This window comes from Choloepus didactylus, chromosome 10 (assembly GCF_015220235.1).
Source record: "Choloepus didactylus isolate mChoDid1 chromosome 10, mChoDid1.pri, whole genome shotgun sequence".
In the NCBI taxonomy this organism is placed as follows: domain Eukaryota; kingdom Metazoa; phylum Chordata; class Mammalia; order Pilosa; family Megalonychidae; genus Choloepus; species Choloepus didactylus.
This window is the reverse complement of record NC_051316.1, coordinates 80403866-80426218: the sequence shown is the minus strand read 5'-3', so window position 1 is coordinate 80426218 and position 22353 is coordinate 80403866.

Here is a 22353-nt window from a genome sequence, read left to right as displayed (position 1 = left end):
CATTTATGCTTTCTAGAACAGCTTATATTTTTCACTCTCAGTAATTATATATTTATATTAATTGTCATTATTTAGAAGCATTTTTATACAATATCCAATTGCTTTAACTATTTTTTATTCCAAAACATTATAATTCCATAATATTGGGATAAAAAAATGCAATGTCATTCAATTACCCATGTACAATGGAAAAAAAGGCAATTTGAAAAAGGCAATTTGAAAGAAAGGGGGATGTGAAAGGAAATGAAATAAGCTTCAGTGGCAGAGAGATTCCAAAAGGAGCCGAGAGGTTACTCTGGTGGGCACTCTTACGCACAATATAGACAACCCTTTTTAGGTTCTAATGAATTGGAATAGCTACCAGTAAATACCTGAAACTATCAAACTGCAACCCAGAACCCTTGAATCTTGAAGATGATTGTATAAAAATGTAGCTTATGAGGGGTGACAATGTAATTGGGAAAGCCATATGGACCACACTCCCCTTTGTCTAGTTTATGGATGGATGAGTAGAAAAATGGGGAAAGGAAAAAAAAAAAGGCACTTTAATTGTTCTTTTTCACTTCAATTTTCATTCTTATTATTTGTATGTGTGTGGTAATGAAAATGTCAAAAATTTTGGGTGTGAATGCGCAACTGATAATGGTACTGTAAACGATTGAATGTACGCTTTGTTTTGTATCACTGCATGGTATGTAAATATAACTCAATAAAAATGAATTACAAAAAAAAAGAAACTAATGAGGTGAGTGGCCACAGAAAGTATCTCAAAATATTCTGGAAGTTCTCTATCCCTGTATTTTGCCTGAATGTTTGAAATTATTTATTCTGTGGAAATGCAAATATTGTCCTACCACCTGCTTATACTTGCTTTTCTTTAGTATGATTTTCCTCTGGGTTATTACCATTGCACCTTATTTGACAGTAACCTAGACTGTTTTGGGAGAAGTTGACTTCTGTTGCCATTGCTGAAAAAGCCTTTTCTTCTCCTACTTGTCATGTCTTACTGTTGCAAAGCATGTGTTGTTTGATCTTAATTATTGCTTCAGGCAAAACAGGTGGAATCCTTCCCTTGTTTTGTGCCAGAGCAGATCAAGGTTCTGTGATGATGGGGTTACCTGAAGCCTTCATGAAGCCGTGCCTGTTGTGTGCAAACTTTTCTCATTTTGCACCTGTCAGTTTTCATCATGCTTCATCATAGCCACCCCTTGCTGTGTAGCCACATGGCCACCAAAATGACACTTACATTACAAATAACAGCACAGCTTGAGGTCCTACCTGCATTTACAGAGGGAAGGTGTTTAAGGAAAAATGAAAACAAAAGAAAAACAGTTGGTTTTATAACATGTTTTTAGAATTCCATGTACTTTATTATTGTGTTTGCTACTTAAGTTATTAAATATACTGATTTGAAAATAGATTTTAAAAAGGAACTTTGACAAATAATAAATGGAAAAGTATATGAAGATTTGATGACCAATAGTAATTGCCATTAGGTGGTTTATTAATCTCATCCCCTGAAAAAATAATGTAAAGAAAACAAATGAAAATAGAACAAAAATTACCTAGGTGACTCAATATGACACTGCATACATACATGTGCATGTTCATATATGTATACATACTTTTATTCATGCTCTCTAATGGTTAAATGTTTATCACCCTTTGTTAAGTAACTATGTGGAAATATTAAGTGTAATTTCTCCAGAGAGGAGGTTACTTAAAACTGTGCATTTTTTTCCACACTTTCTACAAAGACTATAACTCAACTCTCGTAATTAGATCTATTTTACAAGCAGCATTGAAAATCTTATATATTATGTACATCTCACTTAAAACAAAGGGTAAAATTAAAATGTACACATGTGCACATGCACACACAAACATAAAACTGCTATCATAAATACCAAACTCTTAGCAAGGGACAGGTATGGGGAGTTGGACAATACATATTTTATTTCTCCTATTCAATTTTTCTTTTTTCAAGTTGTCTATCACAGTTGTTTTTTATACAAAAATGAAAAAAATGAATTTATTTGAAAAAGGTAAATTTAAACCCATAGAAGTCATTGGGACTAAAGAAACAACGTGAAGTTAATTCAAACTCTACTAAAGCCAAGAGAATCAATATGATGTGACCATGTTTGTAGGGAAGTAATTAACCTGTGCGTTTAGTACTCTGATTTAACTACACAGGTGAAAAGTGATCACTGTCAGAAGTATAGCCCAGAATTCATGGGAAACAGAATGAAATCAATTTAGAGGAAAGATATACAAGGGTCTGGGGCATGAGATGTTGTAAGGAAAAGTGATTCTAGTATTTTAAGTTCTCTGAAGTGTATTTTAGATGACCTCAGAGAAGAGGAACATATTAGGAACAACAATGCAAGCTCTGAGAGAGCTCTCTCTATATATACATATACATATATATAAATTCATCACATGTATTAAATATATAAATTTATTGTTTTATAAATATATATATTAAATGATTTTTTATGTTTAGACTGAAATAAACAAGTCTTATGTAAAATAGGGGAAGAAATTTCAGGTAAAAGTATTCCAAACACTTATTACATTCCAGGCCCTGTACCCAATATCCTGTAAAAATTTATAAAAGTAGTATCAGAGGCAATATAACTTAATAAGTTGTTGTTGTAATTCATAAATTGTTTCTTCTTTGAGACTACTGAGCAACTGTTAACTTTAATAAAGTTTTTAATGTTCTAACTAATAGAAACAGGGTATATAATAAATAATATGAAAATGTAGCTCCAACCCAGAAATTTCCTAAATCTATTGCTTTCCATTTTTTTATCTAAAGAAATCCACAAAACCATTATGTGAGGATTTAAGTGCATTTTCCTTTGAAATTAATTAGTTATGCCTCAAAATAGGAAAGATGTAGATTGGAGTTAGACATAAAGCTTTTTGTGGTTCTTTTTGATGTTTTCTTTTAAAAATAATTGTTAGCCTGAGAATGAAAAACATGTATATGTTGTATTTATTGGACTTCGAAACTTTACTATGATTATCTTTTTGCCCAATATTCATTGCCCTTTAAGCAAGCTGTGCTTTATAAATGTTTGTTAAGTTTAAAAAAAAGAGAATCATTTACTTAAAATACGAGTTTACAAACATCTGCATTCACCTTAACATAGCAATGATTTTATGTATAAGTTTCAGTTACTGCAAAAATTAGTTAACAGTTTTAAATATTCAAATTTACATAGTTTCTGCCTAGAAGAGCTCATACACCAGATTTTGTGTCACTATGAGCATTCAGAACACCAAAGGCAATTAAAAATAAACTACCTGCTGTTGCCGGTGAATTACCGCCCGAATTAGCACTGTGGCAATTTTAGCAATGCAGGTGTACATGTATAATGGTGGCAACTCAGAACTCTTCTTCAGATATTATCCATTGTGAATGAAAAGCAGTGCAATTTCAGCAGGAAAGCTGATTGCTTCTTCCTATTGTTTTTAATTTAAATTTTATTTTCAAGGTATCTTTTGCTGGTATTATGTAGAAGAGTGTTGTCAATGTATGACAATATCTTTAGTCTAATGTGCTATAATTTCTGTTCTTTATAAACTTCCTGTTTTCTCTGTGGCTTTCATTTTCCAATAAGGATTGGAGTGAACTTTAACTGGAAACTTATGTGCAAAAGATACTTTAAAAATGAATGATGGCTCTCAGCTGGGATCCATCTGCCTGAACACCTCTACATGCCTCTCCTTGGAGGCTTCTCACACTATGATGTCTGAGTTCCAAAGATCAAGTATCCCAAAAGAGAGAAATCCCTAGTAAAACTGCATTGTTGTTTCTAACCTGGACAAGAATATATCTCAGTGTCACTTCTGCTTGAAGTCTCTTTCTTGAAAGAAGAGTGGCAAGTTTGTGGAAGAGAATGTGGGACTGAAACATAAATACGGCCATTATGAAAAATATAATCTGGCACAGTCTACCTATTCATCAGAACGATTCTTTGCCCTCCCACATGCTAAATACAATTGTCTTGTGAGCCCAATGACCACCCAAAGTCTCATTTCGTTGTAGAATTAGGCCCAACTTGAGGCATAGGATCTCATCATCTAAATCAGATCTAGCTGTCGATGAGGTTTTCTGGGTCTGGTATATCAATTATAGCTTTCAGAGTACATTTCCTCTCAATCTGAAGATACATGAACAAAAGAGGCAAGTTATCTGCCCCGTATATTCAACATAAAATAAGGGACAAGAATAGGGTAACTGCAATAGACCCTCTCATTCAAAAAGGGGAGAAATGGGAGGCAGACAGTGGTTATTGGTCCTTACCAATTCTGAAATCCAACTGAGTGCTGGTTGCCATTTCTTTGCTTCCCTAAGTCCTACCCATTCCTACTTCTTGGGAATGATTCTCCATGGCTCTTTGTTCTGCCCTCTAAGCTCTTATTTTAACCTTTTAAGTCATCCATTTCCCATAAGAAATTACTAATGCTTGCAACTAAGATTTCTCACCCTGCTGTCTGCCCATGGTCATTCAAGGGTCTAAATACCTCTTTTCATTTTTACCGTCTTTGTCCTTGTTAGTACAGACTAATACAATTTCTTTAAAAAATGATTGGTCTTATATGAATCCATTAGAATCTACTCCACAGACAAAAGTCAAACCCAAAAATTTCTTTAAAATAAACCCTTCTCTATTCAACACTTTAAAGATGCTTTTTATTTTCTTCTGGTCTTTCTTATTTCTTATGAGAATTCATCCATTATAATTATGATCATTCTTATAAATGTAAAATGCATGTTCCCTCTGACTTCTATTAATATTGTTTCTTTATCTTTAGTTTCCTGCAGTTTGACTATGATGCCCTAGTATATAGCTTTATTTGTATTAATCCTGCTTGGTATTCACTAAGCCTCTATAGCTTGACATATGACATATTTCTCCAAATTAATAAACATTTTAATCATTGCTTTCCTTGATTTTTTCCATCCATTCAGTTTTTCCTTTCCTTTAGGGTCACTGGATGTTACCCTTCTTTGCTCACTTGATACTGCTAAGATTTGTAGAGCCTTTTCCTGTGATGAAAGCTCAGCTCTCTGTTAAAGACCTATTAGGACTCCCAAACAGACTTTTGGTTCCCCCTTTGCATTTTCCCCTATTTCTTGGGACCTGCAGAACAAATTTATTTTGCTCCACCAGCACCTAATTCCACTCTCTACCATCTCAGCTCCATGAGTCCACTGTGGTCTGCTTTTGTTCCATCTTCTTAATCTGTGGCTGAGAAAGTGTGCCCACACAGAAAGCCAAAAGGAACTTGATGGTCACCTAGAGTGCTAGCCTTCTCCCATGGATCCCAGTCTTGAGCAGCTTCTTGCCTAATAAATGAAAACAAAATATTTGCCTTACCTACTTTGCCCAGTTTCATGCATGTTTATAATGAGAGGGCTAGTCTGGTGCCAGTGATGCCATTATGATCAGAAGTAAAAACTCCATTTGTTATGTAGATTTGGGGAGTTTCTGATTGAAAATGGAAAATTTTTAGTGAAGAATAAAATTAACTATTGATTATACAAAATTACAAAAGAACTAAATAAATTTAAACTAAATTTACATAACAAAATAGGCCCATGATATTTTTGCAAGGTGGTAGCCTTTATATTTTGAAGCTATTAAGGCTTAAAACTGCACAAAGGATTTTGGATCGCTCCTATGCACATGTGCACACATACATAGATATAAGCATTCTCCACAAAAGAATGTACCAATATTTCACAACGATATTAATAGTTAACAGCCTAAATACTTGGATAATAACACAAAGAATGATGCAGAATTAATATGAACTATTTATTTCTAAAGATTAGTGCTTTTGGCTATAGCGATATAGATGTCTATTTGGTACTCCTCCCCCAAAACAAAAAAGTTTGTGGCACTAATCTAGTGTACTGTGTAATTTGTTGTAACATGCCTTTTTCATCTGTTATTTTTCAGTCAATAGGATCAGAAGTTTTGAATTGTGAGAATATATGGGCTTTCAAGATCAAACACACCAAGGTTGAAATTCCATTTCTGCTAATTACATGTATGATTTTCAGCAAATTACTTAAATTTTCTGAGTTTACATTATCTCATTTTACAAATGCAAATGATAATTGATAGTTTAGATATTTTTGTTAAGATTAAATGATGTAAAGAATACAAAAAATTCTTAGTAGAGTGATAGGCAAAAGGGGCACCAGTTAATTTTAGTTTTCTTCTTTGTTTTGTTGCAAATCAAATTATTTCATTAATCAGATCATAATTTAGCACAGATAAATAAAAACTGCAGAAATGAATTCTTTCCAGTTTTGACTGATCTTCATTTGTAAAGAGAGAAGAGTTTTAAGTTTTAACTGCATAACTTTATTCCCTTCTATCTTCACCCCAGATTGATCATCAATTTGTTAAATATATTTAAAAAAATGAATGAACGGTACTCTAGAGTTGTAAAGGAAAGAGAAAAAAAGCAATGGCTTTCGCATACTGCAATGCACTGGAAATCACTGGAAAAGTAAAGTAGTGTTGCTAGTGTAATTTTTATTAGGTCTATATACTCTATGCCTGTATACTTTCCCTGATGCTATCAGATGCCATTCAATTAATCCATTAGCACAATTCTTGGGAATCTGAGACACAAAGTTTAAATTCACGTAGTTAATGGTAGTGCTAGCATTTGGATGCAGCCCATTTGTATCCAGATTATAATTTTTCAGTTTCTCTATGTGCCAGGATTTATGGTAAGGAATATTTAAAACTCTGGGATCCATGGTGAGTCACTAAAGATGATATACTATGTATTTTAACAGACCGATAAATGATCAAAATTTTATATATCTAAGGTATCTGTAGGAACATCGGATTCTGCAAATGAGCCTGACCCTGGCATCAAGGGATTGAGAATGCCTTTTTGACCAAAAGGGGTAAAAGAAAGGCAACAAAATAAGGTTTCAGTGGCTAAGAGAATTCAAATAGAGTCAAGAGGCTGTCCTGGAGGTTACTCCTATGCAAGCCTTACCTAGATATGCCAAATGGCCATGGTATGAAAAGCCCAAGTCAGCAGTAGTCCCAAAAACCTTAAAGAATGCCTGGATACCTATCTGAGACTCTGTAAAGATTTCACTCACTGAACTTATTCTTCAGAAACTTAAATTTTTCAGAGAACTTCTATGCCAGCTAAGCCCCAAAACCCAGAGGCAATAGCCTCTTGAAGAACGTCAGCTATATATGTCCTCTTTCCTCACAAAGTTGACACCCCTTTTTAACATGAACAACTTAGGGTGGTCATGCCTGGGTATCCCTGAAGATCAGGAAAGTGATTAAACTAGAGGAAGGGATAGCAACAGAGAAGATGAAATTTAACAAAGGGTTATGAATACTGAATCTTTATATAGTTTTCTTTTTCTTAGTTGCTGGGGTATTAGAATAGCTAGAAGGAAAGAATTGAAATGGTACTATAACTCATAACAACTTTGGAAATTTCCTATATAACTACTTTTTAACATACGTTTCAAAGTATGTTAAAGCATACTTTGAAAGATATTACCTTCTTTGTGCTATATATGTGTGTGTGTGTATATATATACACAAATATATATACATATATATTTATATGGAGGAATTGTTACATAGCATATTTTGAAATTGTTCTATAGCTAGTTGTTAAATTGTAATTTCACAATAAGGAAATAACTGAAACTGTGGAACTGTAACCTATAATGGTCTTTGAAATCTGTTCTTTAACTACTTATTAAATTTTACTTGGAAAGATATCACTTCTATGTATATATGTTATATTCTATAATAAAAAATCTGAGTTAAAAAACTGAGCTTCAATAAGGAAAAAAATCTGTAGGAACAATCTCCTCTCAATGCCAGTAGCAAAACAAACACCATTATCTTGTGACATGTCTTCTTCTTACTCACTCAACAGAGTTTCTCATGGGCAGTAATTAATATTTTTGATGATGAGGTCATTCAGTTTTGTTTTTTATTTTCAGTTATCCCCAAGGCTTATATCCTTCAAATTCACTTCTTTGGAGAATGATATGCATTGTATACTCTGACTAAAATTTGGTATAGAAAAGTAAGAGAAGAAGAAAAGCAGTGCATTTCTACCAACTGGAGGTTTTGGAGATCTGGAAGGAGAAGTAAGAATAATAAATCAGTCTACCGAACTTGGGGGGAAGTATTTTTTTTATGCCAAAGATTGAACTATAAGTTGCAAGAATAATTCTGGGTTACTACACATGAATAATGACTTTTAAGGGACAGGAAGTTTATTATGTCAAGGACAGCATGAGTCAATAGTTTTAGGGGATTTAATAATAACCAGGAAAAATGCGCACTATGATAGATTGCCTGTGACACATCTTGCAAAGTGTCATGTAGAACTTGCTGAATTGTATCACTGAAGGCTGTAATCCTTAGAGCAGAGAAAGTTCTTTAAATGTAGGTCATTGTGTTCTTTGTATAATCAGGCAGAAATAGTCAGAAAGCTTTTTATGAAGCTTAAACAAGGAAATTGAAAACCATATTATTCATTCATTTTAAGATGCAACCCATAATAGACACAGCAAAAGTCACCTTATTATCTAAATGTCAATCAGTGATGAGAGAACCTTTCAAAGGTTTGGATGTTCAGTTGTTTTTTAACACCTTTGATATGAAAAGTAAGCCATTCAAAATAATGCTTGGGATTCTATTTCAACTGTTCCTGGGAGGGATTGTAGTTTGAAAAAGTGATGTAATAATGAAATTGATAGTATTATAGTAGTAGTAGCAGTAATAATAAACAACATGTATTGTGCATTTCATATATGCCACACAGTGACATCAACTCTTTACATATATTATCTAACTTATTCCTGGCAACAACTCTGTGAGGCAGTAGTATCTATATCTTACTGATAAAGAAACTGAGACTAAGTCAGTTCAATATCATGGGTTTAGTAAATTGTAGAATCAGGATTCAAAAGACGGTAATCTAATTCATGAAGAGATCTGAGAAAGTGACTAAAGAAAAAATTGAATTTAAAATTTCCACTAGCATCACAGTAGGCCAAGTTTATATGCTGAGTGAAAAGTCTAAAAGCCTGGGATATCTCTGGAACCAGCTTAGGACAAAATGCACTGATAAAGAGCTTACATCATATGCTTCTGCATGCATTTATGTTTTTCATATGGGGTTAGCAGGAGCCAGGAGACGTGACTGGGAATGGGGGTAACTGAAGAAGTAAGATGCCATATGTAATAAACCCCATCATTTTAGGACTGGCTTTCCAGGGCTCACTGGTAAGCAGTCAGTCTTGAGGAAATTTTAGAGACATTTCAGACATTAAAATTCATGGAAAACATCATGAGAATGGGTGATTCATGTCTTGAGACCAGTTCAAACTGCAACTTTTCTTCCCCTTCAAGAATTTATATAATTCATTCCCATTTCATCACATATAACTGGGACTCTAGTGGTTATTGTTATTGTTGTTCTTGTTTTGTTGCTTTTGTGTTGTTGTTCATTAATATATTTCTTGTGCTTAGTAGGTTGTTGTGCCAGTTTGAATGTATTATGTCCCCCCAAACGCCATTATCTTTGATGTAATCTTGTGTGGGCAGACTTATCAGTGTTAATTAGATTGTAATTCTTTGAGTGTTCCCATGGAGATGCACTCCACCAGCTGTGGGTGATGACTCTGATTGGATAATTTCCATGGAGGTGTTGGCCCACCCATTGGGTGGGTCTTAATTAAATTACTGGAGCACTATACAAGATCATACAGAAGGAGTGAGCTTGCTACAGCCAAGAGGGACACTTTGAAGAATGCACTGGAACTGAGAGAGGAACTTCAGCTTACAGAGACATTTTGGAGATGGCCATTGAAAGCAGACTCCTGCTGCAGAGAAGCTAAGAGAGAAAAACAACCCAAGTGCAACTAAGACTGACATTTTTGAGGAACTACAGCCTAGAGAGGAACTTCCTGGAAGAAAGCCATTTTGAAACACAACCTAGGGGCAAGCAGATGCCAGCCACGTGCCTTCCCAGCTAACAGAGGTTTACCGGACACCACTGGCCTTTCTCCAGTGAAGGTACCCGATTGTTGAAGGACACTTTATGGCCTTAAGACTGTAACTGTGTAATCAAATAAACCCCCTTTTATGAAAGCCAGTCCATCTCCGGTGTTTTGCATTCTGGCAGCATTAGCAAATCAGAACAGTTATGTAGCTCAGAGTAGTGACCAATTAATATTTATTAATAAATTAATCAATAAATATACAGAAAGGGGTGACTATATCAAATGAAGGAGAAGAGGACTTTTAAATTTTGTCCATGGTGTGGTCTCATTTAACAATCATGAGTCATTCGTAAGTACTGATATTTACCAGCAGCTAATTCCACTGGAGAATTACCCATCTGTATCAGACCATGCCTAACATCTTGGTGGCATGAACACTGAACAGCTTAAGAGAGAAAGAGGGCATATCTTCTCCTCAGTATTAAGCAACCGTATATTAAATATGATGTGTCCTCCAATATTGTATTGGCCATATAATAAAAAATATGTAGAAAAGACAAGGAATATACAACTCCAACTCAAATATGCACTTATTATAAAAGGATGCTGTAAAATTTTCTAAGAGAAGAGTAAATATTGGGCAACAGTCCAATATTTGCACTAGAGCAACCAGGAAAGCTGCATATGAAAACTAATGAAGCAATCAAAATTAGACTATGACTCTAAAGAGAAGAGAAGCACAAAGAGATTTGTTGGTGAACTGCAGCTGCTTTTTCTGAGGGAGGTGACCCGTATTGCCAATACTGGCAAGTGGCTGAGAATCTTGAGCTTTGGCTGGGCAGAGAATAATGGCTATGGGACAGAGATTCCAACATAGACTTTAATGATCTGACTGAGGGTAAAATATTAGAGATTTTCAGGGCCTGTAACACACTGACACTTTTCCTCTCAAGATGTTAAAATATGAAGCTGTATTGGGTAGGAAACAAAAGTGTAAGCACAAAGTCTGTATAAAGAGCAGAAGTTTTGTTATTCTTGCAAATGTTGAAGTCCTGAAGACTATACAGTTTAAAGAGTGTAGTGAACTACACTCCAGAAACAAAGGTAAATTAGAGGTAGGACCAACAATTAACACAAGTTTAACATAGGCTCAATTCAGCTCAGATCTGATGGAATTAAAGTGGTTATCACCCAGCAAAAGAAAAGGTGAATATTCCTTAAAGAAAGTTATCCTTAAAAATTTAAACACACTGTCTAACATTTAATAAAATTATTCCTAGGCATCCAATAGCAATAAACAGATTACTGAAAATGAGAGACAAAAAACAGAAATACATTCACAGGAAATCTAGATATTGATATTATCAGACAAGGGCTTTAAAGGAGATGTGATTAATATGATTAACATGTTCCTAGAAAAATATTCCTGGAGGAGTTCCTAGATATTCCCATAGGAATAGAGAAAAATAAGGGCAAAACAGACAAGTAGATGGAAAATTTCACCAAATTATATTAAAATTCTGAATTAAAAGCATATTATATCTAATGAAAATCTTAAATGGGCTAATAAAATATTAGACACAGGAGAAAACAAGATGATTTCATTCAGATACAGGTCAATGGAGAATATTCAAACTAAAATACAGGGAGAAAAATAAAGGGAAAACACAAAAGAAAATCTAAGACATCTGTGGGATACAATAAAATTTCTCATATGTATGTAATCACAGACCTTCAGGAAGAAGAGAGAATATGGACAAAGCAATATTTGAAAATGACTGCTCTTAAAGTTCTATTTTTAAAGGCTTTATAAAGGAGCACAAAACGCCTAAAAATGAAAAGCACAACTTTTCATGTGCTTTTTGGCCATTTCTATATAATCTTTGGGGAAATGTCTATTTGGGTCCTTTGCCCAACTTTTTTTTTTTTTTAATTCATTTTTACTGAGATATTCACATACCATGCAGTCATATAAAGTGTAAATTCAATTGTTCACAGTACCATTATATAGTTGTGCAATCACCAAAATTAATTTTTGAACATTTTCATGACCACACACACAAAAATAATGAGAATAAAAATTAAAGTGAAAAAGAACAATTAAAGTAAAAAAGAACACTGGGTGCCTTTTTTTTTTTTTTTTTTTGCCCCCATTTTTCTACTCATTCATCCATACACTGGACAAAGGGGAGTGTGGTTCATATGGCTTTCCCAATCACATTGTCACCCCTCATAAGCTACATTTTTATACACTTGTCTTCAAGATTCAGGGGTTCTGGGTTGTAGTTTGATAGTTTCAGGTATTTACCGCTAGCTACTCCAATTCATTAGAACCTGAAAAGGGTTGTCTATATTGTACGTAAGAGTGCCCACCAGAGTGACCTTTCGGCTCCTTTTGGAATCTCTCAGCCACTGAAACTTATTTCATTTCCTTTCACATCCCCCGTTTGGTCAAGAAGATGTTCTCCATCCCACAATGCTGGGTCTAGATTCCTCCCCAGGAGTCATATTCCACGTTGCCAGGGGATTCACTCCCCTGGGTGTCAGATCCCACGTAGTGGGGAGGGCAGTGATTTCACCTGCAAAGTTGGCTTAGCTAGAGAGAGAGGGCCACAACTGAGCAACAAAGAGGCATTAGAGAGGAGGCTCTCAGGCACAATTATAGGCAGGATAGCCTCTCCTTTGCAGCAACAGTCTTGCCAAGGCCTTTGCCCAACTTTTAATTGAGTTCTTTGTCTTTTTGTTGTTGAGTTCCAGTAGTCCTTAATCTAAAAAAAGTTACTTCAAGTATCATAATAGTAAATTACTGAAAGTCTCCCCCTTTGGTTTGAAGAACACAGGAATGCATACTATCACCACATATGTTCAACATTTTATTGGCAGGTTCTAGTCTCTGCAATTAAGTAACAAAAAACAAATAAAATGCATAAGCACATTTGCAGAAAACATGATTGTGCTTGAATAATACAAAATATACAGAGATAAATAATTAGAATTAATAGGAAAATAGCAAGATCGCTGGATTCAGGGCTAAAATAAAAATAATTGAAATTCTAAATAAGAGAAACAAGCAGACATAAAATGACGATAAAAACAAAATTTTCGCTGACATCATAAGCATCACATGAAATAGGTCTTATTCCTTAGAGCAAACTATACAAAATATAATTTCCATATGGATGGTAGATATAAATATAAAAAGTAGAACAATATATTTAGAAGGAAACTCATAATGATATTTTCATAAACTTTTAGAGGTAAAGATTTTAATTAAATAGGACACATAGTGACTAACCATACACTTAAAAAATGATAAATTATATTAACATTAATAATGAATGTTGATCAATATGAGAGAAATGAGGCATGTTCAGAGTTGGAGAACATGATTTCAATATATATTTTGGATAGAGGTCATATTTAGAATACATGAAAACCATTACAAATCAATTAGCAAAAGAGAGAAAACCTAATTTGTTAATAGACATATAATAAGGTACTCAAAACTCATTAATAGTTATCATTCAAATGCAAATTAGAACATTAATTTGATTCCACTGCACTTGCCGGAATGGCTGAATGAAAAAGACAACACCAAGTCTTGATGAGGGTGTACAGCAACTGGAACTCTAATTTAATTCCTTTAATTGTAAATCGATATAATTACTTTCACAAGCCATTCATGGTATATAATAAAGCTGAACATAGTCATTGACTCAGAAATTCCACCCCTAGTTAGATCCCACCAGAAATACATATATATGTTCACCAAAAGATGTACCAGAATGTTCCTAGCTTCACTATACGTAAAAGTTAAATAGAAGAACAACCAATTTGCCCACCAACAATAAATAAACAAACATAGTGGTCATAAAATGGAACCTTATACAGCAATGTGGCTAAATAAACTACATATATACACAAGAGAATGGCTGAATCTCACAAGCTTGTTGACGAAATAACAAAGTCAAGTGCAAGGTTCTATTTATGTAAACATTAAATTTGGCAAAACTGAGCTAGGGTGTTCAAGTCATGACAATAGTTAGCTGTTTAAAACAACAGACATTATCTCATTCACTCATAAGGTCAGGAATCCAGGAATGACTTAGCCAAGTTGTTCTAGCACTCATGAGATTGCAGTCAGGCTGTCAGCTTTTGGCTAAAGGCTTTAGCTTTTTGTGTGTGAGCCTCTCCATCGGGATGCTCATGACATAGAATTCCTCAGATCATGAGATTTAGAACAGGAGAGTGAGAGGGGCTAGAGATCACCCAAGACAGGAGTCATGGTCTTTATAAACTTAGTAAAGATGATAAACTTCACCTCTTGTTTTAAAATATTACATCATTTAATTCCACTGCTCCCAGACCTTTCTTAGCTGTCTGTCTTACTCAAATTAATTTGCAATTTCAATAAAACCTGCACCTACAAATTCACCCCTATATCTCTTTGAGCCCTTATCCTACTACTTTCCCCTGTTGCCACTCACTAACCTACAGCATCCTGGTCTCCTTGCAGTTCTTCAGGCACAATGGTTATATTTCTATCTCAGTTCCTTTGCATCGCTGTCACTATTTGCACAGATAATCACATGAGCTGCTTCTCTAACTCTCAAGATTTGTGACACCTTCTCAATGAGAGCATTCCTGATTCCCCTATTTAAGTCACAATTCTCTAACCTGACACTCCCCCATTTCTACTTTGTTTCACTCCATAGTACATATCACCTTCCAGTATAATGTATTAGTTAACTATTTATTTAGCTAGTTACTATATACCCCACTCTAACTAAAATCTAAGTTCCTTAAGGGTAAGGATTTTATCTGTGTTTTCACAGTACTATAACAGTGCTGGTGCATTCTAGGCACTCAACACATATATGTCAAATGGATGAATGAATGAATAGGTGTGTGTTTATGCTGGGGGTGGTGGAGTTTGCTATTTTAGATAGGATCATGAAAACTTCTCTGAAAAGATGACATTTGTCCAAATACTAACTGATAAGCATGGGGTCATGTGAAGATGTGGGGAAGTGTTCCAAACAGATGAATAGCATTGTAAAAAGCCTCAGCCAGGGGTAAGAGTTGCAAGACTTTGAAGATTGGTGAGCCTGCTGTTTATTGATCTGTAGGGAGATTTGACGAAGATCCTGTCAGAGAGATGGAAAGGGGACAACTCATTCATTTAGATTCTTATACAGATTCTTACATAACCAAATTAAAATGTGTGGCTTACTTGTAGCCAAAAGAGGATTAAGCTGGAGAATTCAAGGCCTGATACATGTTTTTGATGATTACTCTGACCACTTGGGAGGCCAATTTAGTAGCGCAGGTAGGAATAATAGTGATTTGGATTGTGGGGTAGCAATGGAGGAGTTTATTAGATTACAATTTGAAGGCTGAGTTTAAGGGATAGGTCATTAATTGGATAAAAGAAATAAGGAAAAATAGGATAAAATGGCTCCAGCATATTCTAAGAGTGTATTTCTTCATCTTAAAGATCAGAGTTAATATATATTAATAAACCATTTATGGAGTGGGGAACCAATAATTTGTTCAATTGTTATTTTCTCTTATTGATTTTTTTCATTCCATGTGATCAGGTTTACCTACTACTTATTTATTAAAGTAAAATTCACATAAAAGAATCAACTGTCTTAAAGCATACAATTTACTGCATTCACAATGTTGCAAAATTATCATCTCTATCTGATCCCAAAACATTTTCATCACTCAAAAGGAAACCTGATATCCATTAAGCAATCACTCTTCATTCCCCCTACCTTACTCCCTGGTAACTACTAATCTGCTTTCTCTCTATATATGGATTCACCTGTCTGGATAATTCATTCAAATAGAATCACATAATACATGATCCTTTGTGTCAGACTTCTTTCACTTAACATAATGTTTTTGACATTCTTCTATGCCATGAAATGTATCATTACTTCCTTTTAATGGCCAAATAGTATTCCATTGTATGGGTATAACACATGTTGTTTATCAGTTCATCCACTGACAGACATTTGGGTTGTTTCAAAGTTTTGGCTGTTGTGATTAGTGCTGCTGTGAACTTATATGTACAAGTTTTTGTTTGAATATCTGTTTTCAATTCTTTTGGGTATATACCCAGGTGTGGCACTTCTAGGTCATATGGTAATTCTGTTCAACTTGAGAGGAACTGGCAAACTATTCTCAACAGTTTCTGCACCATTTTGCAGTTCCAGTATCAATGTACAAGAGTTCCAATCTCTCCACATCCTTGCCAATTTTGTTATTTTCAGTTTTTTTATATTTTTATTTTTTAAGATAGTATTTCTACTGAAGTGAAGTGGTATCTCATTGGGGTTTTGATTTGCATTTCCCTAACAGGATAGCCATTTTATCCTATTTTTCCTTATTTCTTTTATCCAATTAATGATCAATCCCTTAAACTCAGCCTTTAAATTATAATCCGATAAACTCCTCCATTGCTACCCCATAATCCAAATCACTGATATTCTTACCTGCGCTATTAAATTGGCTACTAAATCTTTTCATGTGCTTGTTGGCCATTTGTATATAGTCTTTGGGAAAATGTCTATTTGGGTCCTTTGTCCAACTTTTAACTGAGTTTCTTTTTTGTTGTTGAGCTGCAGTAGCTGTCTTTGCATTTTCTTGAATGCGTCTACTATGATGTACGAAAGTGTGTAATTTTGATGAAGTACAATTTAACCATTTTTTTTTCTTTTTTTTTGCTTGTGTTTGGTAACATATCTAAGTATCCATCGCCAAACTCAAGGGTGTGAAAATTTACCTCTATGTTTTCTTCTAAGAATATTTAGAGTTTTAGCTATCATATTTAGTTTTTGATCCACTTTGAGTTAATTTTTATATATGATGTAAGGCAGGGGTCCAACTTCATTGTTTGTGTGTGGATACCCAATTTCCCCAACACCATTCATTGAGGAGTCTATTATTTCCCCCATTGAATGATCTCAGTACCCTTTTTGAAAATCAATTTACCATAGATGCATAGGTTTATTTTTGGATTCCACTTCTAGTCCATTGATGAATATGCGTTTTTTATTTTTTACACATTTTTCTTTTCTTTTTTTTCCTTTTTTTCTGTGTATCATTTTTACTTAATGATTTTTACTTCTGTAAGTTTGGTAGTGATGCCTCCACTTTCATTTCTGATTTTAGTGATTTAAATATTCTTTCTCATTGGCCTAACTAAAACATTTGTCAATTTTGTTGATCTTTCCAAGAACCAACTTTTGGTTTCATTATTTCTGTCTACTGCTTTCTATTCTTTGTTGATTTATCTCTGCCTAAATATTAAATATAAATAATCTTTATTATTTTCTTCCTTTGCTACTTACTTGAGGAGTAATATTAGATTATTAATTTGGAATTGTTCTTTTTTAAGCTAGGTGTTATCAGCTATTTCCCTCTGAGCACTGCTTTTGCAGCAACCCATGTCTGTTTTTTTTTTAATTTTCACATGCTGTGAATTTTCCAGTTTTCCTTCTGTTATTGATCTCTAGTTTCATTTCATTGGAGATATCTGGGATAACTTTAATGCTTTTAAATTTATTGAGATTTGTTTTGTGGCTAACATATGGTCAATCCTAGATAATGTTTTATGTGCACTTAAGAAAAATATTTCCTCTTACATTAGCATAGCCACCACAGTTCTTCTTTGCTAATTACTTCCATGTTGAAATCTTTTTACATCCTTTCTCTTTTAAACTATTTGTTTCTTTGAATCGAAATTGAGTCTCTGGTAGATAGCATATAGTAGGATAATGTGTGTATGTGGTTTTTCAATCCATTCTTTCAGTATCTTCCTTTTAACTGGAAATTTTAATCCATTTACATTTAAAATAATTACTGACAAATAGAGACATACTGCTGCCATTTTTCTACTTGTTTTCTGTGAGACTTATAATTTTTATTATTGCTCAATTCTTCTATTACTGCCACTTTGTGATTAATATTTTTATAATGCACTGTTTGTATTACCTTCTCCTATCTTTTATTGTACTTTTTAAAGTTATAAACTTAGTGGTTATCTTGGTGATTATAGATTACTTATTAACACTGTAACAATCAAATTTGAATTAATTTACCAATTTAGTTTCAATGTATACAAAACTCTGCTCCTTTACAACTGTATTATCTTCCTTTACATTATTATTGCTACAACTTCATCTGTTTTAATTAGGGTTCTCCAAAGAAACAGAACCAATAGGGTATGTAGATAAATGTAAATATATGTAAGTAATAATGATTTATTATAGGAATTGGCTAATGTGACAGTGAGGATTGGCAAGTCTGAATTCTGTAGGGTAGGCCACAAATTGAGAACTCAGTGGTGATGCTGAACTTGCAAGAAGAAGCCATAAGATGGAAACTCAGTGAAAGTGATAATGACTTCCCCAGGAGAAGCAGGCTGGATGAAGTAAAGATAAAAATTATTCTTTCTGACTACTGAAATTCTCAGTTCTCCTTTTAAGGCCTCTAGATGATTGGATGAGGAGATTCCTTTCATACATGAAGGCAGTCTCCTTTGTTGTTTGTAGATATAATCAGCCATAGATGCAGTCGACTAATGCTTTAAATCCATGGAATACCCTCACAGGAACAACAAGGCCAGTGTTTGCTTGATTAAAAACTGGGCACCATTATCTAGCTAAGTTGGCACATGAAATTAACCATCACAGAACCCATTAAAATAGATTTAAAACTATTGTTTATGCATATGTTTATAATCATATAGAAGTACAAAAAAGAGGAGCTACAAATAAAAAATATAATAATACTTGTTTTTACATTTGCCTTTGTAGCTACCTTTTCCATTGTTCTTTATTCTTCACATGACTCCTTTTAACATTTCTTGTAGGATAGGTCTCTAGTGTCTAATACTTCAGTTATTTTATTTTAATCTGAGAATATCTTAATTTCTCCATTTTTTTTTTTAACTTTCAGAGTATGATTTAACAAGTAGTTACAGAGCAAATTTCAAAGAATGTTATGGGGTACAGTTCCACTGTTTCAGTTATTTCCTTATTGTGAAATACAACATATGTACAGAAAGGCGATAGCTTTCAAAGTATTTAATCAGTAGCTATAGAGAAAATTTCAAAGAATATTATGGGTTACAGTTCAACCACTTCAATTATTTCCCTCTAGCCATTCTAATACCCTAGCTTCTAAAAAAATATTTATATAAAGAGTCAGTATTTATAATGCTTTGTTAAATCCTATCTTGTCTGTTGCTACCTCCTCCTCTTGTTTAATCATTTTCTTAATCTCCAGGGCTGTCTAAGCAGTTACCACCTTAACTTGCTCATGCTGAAAACAGGTGTGGACATGATGGGGAAGGGGGCTGCATTTGGTTGCTGTTTTTGAAGACAATGTTACCTCTGGGTTTTGGGACTTATCTGGCATAGGAACCCTCTGGAGAATTTAAGTTTCTGAAAAATAAACACTAAGTGAAACCTTTAAAGTCTTAGATAGGGACCTAGGTACTTTGGGACTACTGTTAGTTAGGTCTTGGCATACTGTGGCTATTTGGGATATCTAGCTGGGACTTGCATAAGACTAACATCCAGGATAGCCTCTCAACTACATCTGAAATCTCTTAGCCACTGTAACCTTATTTTATTACCTTTCTTTTCCCCCTTTTAGTCAAGAAGGCATTTTCAACCCCTCAATGCCAGGGCAAGGCTATGGGAGTCTTGTCCCATGGAGCCAGGGAGAATCACTCCCCTGGGAGTCATGTCCCATGTCACGGGGAGGGTGATGAATTTATTTGCAGAGTTGGGCTTAGAGAGAAAAAGGCCACATCTGAGAAACAAAAGAGGTTTCTGGAGGTGCCCTTAGGCATAACTATAAGTAGGCTTAGCCTCCCTTTTACAGCCATAAGTTTCACATGAGCAAGCCTCAAGATCAAGGGCTTGACTTATTAAGTAGGGAGTTTCTAATTTCACATAGCATATATTTTGTCCAAGATAAACCATCAGTGTCTCACATTATCTTCACTTAGTTGTAAGACCATCACTCTCAATTTGAAACAATTATCATAGCACAAAACACTCCAAAGCTCTTATCAGCCCCTAATTATTCTTCCCCAGTATTAATGTAGTATTGGTGAGGTATTCCTATTAAATATAGTCTATAAGATGCAATAGTTTTTCCTATATACCACTCTGTTGTTAACTCTCTGTAACAGTGTCATACCTTAGAAGTATATCATGTGTGCTGATTTGAATGTATTATGTCCCCCAGAAAAAGCCATATTCTTTGATGCAATCTGGTGGGGCAGCCATATTAGTGGGGATTAAGTTGGAACTTCTGGATGAGGTTGTTTGCATGGGAATGCGCCCCACCCAAATGTAGGTGATAACTCTGATGAGATATTTCCCTGGAAGTGTGGCCCCACCCATTCAGAGTGGGCCTTGATCAGTGGAGCCATATAAATGAGCTGATGGGCAGAAGGAACTCAGTGCCGCTGTGAGGGACATTTTGACGAGCAACTGAGAGTGACATTTTGGAGAGAAACTGAAGCCTAGAGAGGAACGTCCTGGGAGGAAGGCATTTTGAACCCAGAATTTTGAAGCACATGCCAGCCACGTGCCTTCCCAGCTAACAGAGGTTTTCCGAACACCATTGGCCATCCTCCAGTGAAGATACTCAATTGCTGATATGTTACCTTGGACACTTTATGGCCTTAAGACTGTAACTGTGTAACCAAATAAATCCCCTTTATAAAAGCAAATCCATTTCTGATGTTTTGCATTCTGGCAGCTTTAGCAAACTAGAACATCATGCAAACATGTATTTATATCTGTAGTGCTAATCTATGGGATACATGCCTTTAAACAACCACTTCTAATCATGCTCACCTTCAGTGTGGCACTGATACTTATGATCCCATTAATGAACCATCCTCAACCCTGTCCATTCCCATACCTTTAAGTTCACCCACATTAACATGTCTGTACCTATCAGGTTATCATTCCCCCTTCAGCAGCTTCTGTCCATCTCTAGATCCCCTATATTCTACATTATAAGATACTGATATTACATTGTTCAGGGTGTTCATAGCAGTGGTAATGTACAATATCTCTCCTTTTTCTCCTTAAATTTTGAAGAATAGTTTTGTCAGATACACAATTCTCAGTTGACAGTTTTGTTTTGTTTTTTTCCTTTTAGCATATTATTACCCCTACTTCTGCCCTCCATGATTTCTGATAAGAAATTGGCTGGTAATCTTATTGAGATCCTTTGTATGTGATGAGTTGCTTCTGTCTTGCTATTTCAATATTCTCTTTTTATCTTTGGCTTGCAAATATTTGATTATAATGTATTCCCATTTGGCTGTCTTTTGGTTTACCCTACTTGGATTTCATAGAAATTTATGGTTGTGTAAATTCACGTCTTTTATCACATTTGGGAAGCTTTGTCATTAAGTCTTCAAATATTCTTTATGCCAGTTTTTCCCTCAATTCTCCCTCCTTTTGTGCATGTTGGTACACCTGATTGTGTCTCACAGGTCTCTTCATTTCTGTTTCTCTTTCTTCTCCTCATACTGGATAATCTGAATTGACCTATCTTCAAATACACTGATTCTTTCTCCTGCTTGCCCAAATCTGCTGTTGAATACATCTAGTTTATTTTTCATTTCAGTTATTGCAATTTTTGTCTCCAGAGTGTCTATTTAATTCCTTTTTATAATTTACATCTCTTTCTTTTTTGTTGTTTTCCTTTTTTTCTTTACTATAGAAGTTTGGGTTTACAGAACAATCATTCAAAAATACAGGATTCCCATACACCACCCCACCACCAACACCTTGCATTGGCATGGAACACTTGTTACAATTGATGATAGCACAATTTTATAATTGTACTAATAATTTAAAGTACATGGTTCAACTTAGGCATCACTCTTTGTGTCATATAGTTCCATGGATATTTTTTTATTTTATTCTGATAACATATATACAGCCTAACATTTCCCCTTTTAGTAATATTCAGATATATATATTTCAGTGCTGTTAATTGCATTCACAATGTTGTGCTACCATCACCACCATCCATTACCAAAATATTTCCATCATTTCAAAAAAAAAAAAAACCCTGTATATTTTAAGCTTTAACTTCCCATTCCCTACCCCTACCCCATTCTAGATTCTGACCCTATGGGTTTGCTTGTTCTAATTATTTCAGATCAGTGAAATAAACCAATATTTGTCCTTTTTTGTCTGACTTATTTCACTCAACATGATTTCTTCAAGGTTTATCCATGTTGTCATATGTATCAGGATTTC